General features: G+C 34.1%; 1 pseudogene; it reads right to left on the reverse strand.

Moving 5' to 3' along the window:
• Positions 1-838: 838 nt before the first annotated feature.
• LOC124894402 overlaps positions 839-1,532 on the reverse strand; it is a 1,623-nt pseudogene continuing 929 nt past the window's right edge.

Genomic DNA, 1,532 nt, shown 5'->3' on the forward strand with positions numbered 1-1,532 from the left:
ATATATATTGTAAAATATATATATTGTAGTATATATTATAAGTAGTAGTATATATACATTGTATGGTGCATATGCATTTGTATATATATTGTATGTTTAACGTATACATGTGTATATGTTTTATGAATTAGTATATAAGTATGTCTATATATATTGTAATGTATATATATTGTAGTATATTTTATAAGTAGTAGTATATATACATTGAATGGTGCGTATATATGAGTAATTGACTAATTGTGTATATGTGTATATATTTTTTAAATTCTAATGTAGTATATACTATATATATAGTGTATATATATACTATATACCAGGTTTTGGCGCTAGAAGCAACTTTGTATTTATCAAGAAGCAACAAATCTCTCACAAGTATTCACTATCCCCAACTTTGTATTGATCAAAATATAGTCCACCAGACCACCACCTAACTGTATCATCTATGTGTATATATACAACAGTTAAACTTCTGCTCCAAATCCAGCAGGCCATGGGTAAAAATCAAATCACAAACCAATCGAGCTTGATTTTTCTTTGATTGTGAGAAACAAATATTGCTCATCTTGGTTAACACTTCTGCAGGCTTCAGAAAAAACTCAAGCCAGCTCCAGATAGATCATTGTAGAAGTATATCCTGGAGAAAGGCATGATCACACTAAGGAATTAATATCCTGGGAATGACAACGTGCATGAGAAGTTTATATCTTTCCCTTCTAGCTAAAGCTGACACTACTTTCTTCATATCTCACAAAAACATGTCAATAATAAAATTTTACTGTGACAACTTTATTAGAATCCTTGTATCACAGTGAACATAAAAATTAGAATAAGAACTCACTTGAACTTTCGAAGATTTCGAGTTTTTGTTTGTGAAACCACTGTCCATTCCATAGTCCGCAAGAAAATTGGTGGACATTGGAGTGGATACATGGTTAAGAACACGTTCAGAACTTATCTCAGAGGGTTGGACATTGTCTGTGTACTCGAAGCGAGATGTGAATGATGATGAGCCACCAGTTGGTGCATTACTTGCAGAGTTGGAGGAAGAAACTTGAACAGGCGGTTCTTGAGGCTTCTGGTTGTACAGACTTTCACTTGACTGTAAAGATGCTCAGTCAATTAATTTGAATTCCAAATTTGTTAAACACGTTACTCTAAACTGCATGCATAAATCTTCATTTCAAAGTAAGTAATTGATACCCTGCACCCATTTCTCCAGCTTGGAAGACTAAGATCGTACGTTTTTAGTAAGTTTCCGAGCTCCAAGTTCACCTGGCTTGCCAGATTTCCTTGCAACTATAGGTTTCTTAATCGAAGTAGTAAAAGCTGATTGTGATGCTTTGGGTGAAGCAGAAACCTCTGGCGTCTCATCCTTAAATGATGAGGTTTCTTTTGGAGCTTCACTAATTTTAATATTAGAAAATCCATTTGTAGTCTGCACAGCTTAGAGGCAACGGGTGATGCTGGCAAACCTGCATCCTCTGCTTTACTTTCCTCCGCTTTATTTTTAGCAACTTCTTTTGAGAGTAATT

This window comes from Capsicum annuum, unplaced genomic scaffold (assembly GCF_002878395.1).
Source record: "Capsicum annuum cultivar UCD-10X-F1 unplaced genomic scaffold, UCD10Xv1.1 ctg73668, whole genome shotgun sequence".
NCBI lineage: Eukaryota > Viridiplantae > Streptophyta > Magnoliopsida > Solanales > Solanaceae > Capsicum > Capsicum annuum.